Here is a 1547-nt window from a genome sequence, read left to right as displayed (position 1 = left end):
TAAAAGTTCCTTGGTGGGCTATCTTTTATCGAAGAATGGACATCTTCAAGCAAAAGTGAGTTTTGCTTCTAGCTTTGTTTATTAGATGCTTGAGATATATAAGATACACTATATCTATAAAATATATGCAACACAGTATAAAGAAAGATATATGAATTTTAATTTTATTATATTTATTATACATAATTGTTACGACCGTTCGCGGAGAGACGCGGTCGCGAGGAAAACGCGTCAGCGAGAGGCGTAAATTCTCGCTACGATTCGTATAATCGACGCCGCGAAATAGTCGTTCCTCTTGTTTCGATTATGATAACAAGGGTGGTTCAATGAATTTAACACTGTTTTAACAGGTTAATATAGCTTGTATTTTTAACAATAAATTAAATAATAATAAAAGCGCCACAAATTATTTAGCGATGAATACAGTTAATGCGTTACAGAAATTCGACTCGATATTTGATATTTCTCGATATTCGTTAGACTAAGCGACTTTGTTCGTTAGAGCTCTCGATGTATGCAGTTAGACTTTTCAAATGAGACCGATTGCCCTTAGACCGATTCCTTGTCTTTCGGGGAGACAACCCCCACTACGCTCGAATCACGCCACCGCTCGCGCCGATGATCACGTAGGCCGACTTCTTTGTGAGAATGAAATAACGGACCGAAATCGACGTTTCTAGAACTCGCTGCTTGGTGACGACTATGCGCTCGTCGATACATTGTATGTTTTTCGTCGGGCAGATAAGACGATCCGTCTGCGACGCTGTAGGACCGCGAGCGACGGTTAGAAATACGATCTATACTAAGCCTCGTGGCGTAACAATAATGTTCTATTTTATTTTATAATACTGCAATTATAAAATAATGTCATTAGAAACTATAATTTTATAGTATAGTATATAGTATAGTATAGTATAGTATAGAATAATATAATACGTAATTATTAGGTTGTCCAAAAAGTTCTTTTCGTGTTTTTAATAGGAGGTAAGTATAAAATATATTTCCTACCTTTCTTAAATGATGTACGATCCTTTCTCTTCTGTCACCTTTTGCCATCTCTCCAGGAGTCTCATAATGTCATTTTTCCAAAATTCTCTTGGCTTACTTTTTAAATATTCTTCCAGACCGGTTTTCACTTCGTTTACTGATTTGAATTTTCTATCGCGAAAAAAATTTTTTCGAGAGAGGAACAAATAATATTCCAATGGTACAAGATAAGGGGGAGTATGGAAAATGTGGTAAAACATCTCAATCAAACTGTAGAATTTTCGTTCGTACTGCTAAAGAAACGTGTGACCTCGCGTTATCGTGGTAGAACACGATGCCACGTCTGTTCACCACTTCAGTATGCTTTGCGATAATGGCTTTCTCAAGCTTTTCGAGTTGCAATATTTTTCACTGTTGATCGTTTGCTCTTTCGGAAATAATTCGTAGTAGAGGATACCCTTCCAGCCCTAGCAAATTGAAAGCAGCACCTTCTTCGGGTAAAATCCAGGTCTTGCTACCGTTGGAGAACGCTTATGTCGACTCGACCAAGATCGTTTGCG

This window comes from Bombus fervidus, unplaced genomic scaffold (assembly GCF_041682495.2).
Source record: "Bombus fervidus isolate BK054 unplaced genomic scaffold, iyBomFerv1 scaffold0091, whole genome shotgun sequence".
Lineage (NCBI taxonomy): Eukaryota > Metazoa > Arthropoda > Insecta > Hymenoptera > Apidae > Bombus > Bombus fervidus.
The sequence above is the reverse complement of the archived record's forward strand: the minus strand, read 5'-3'. Positions refer to the sequence as shown.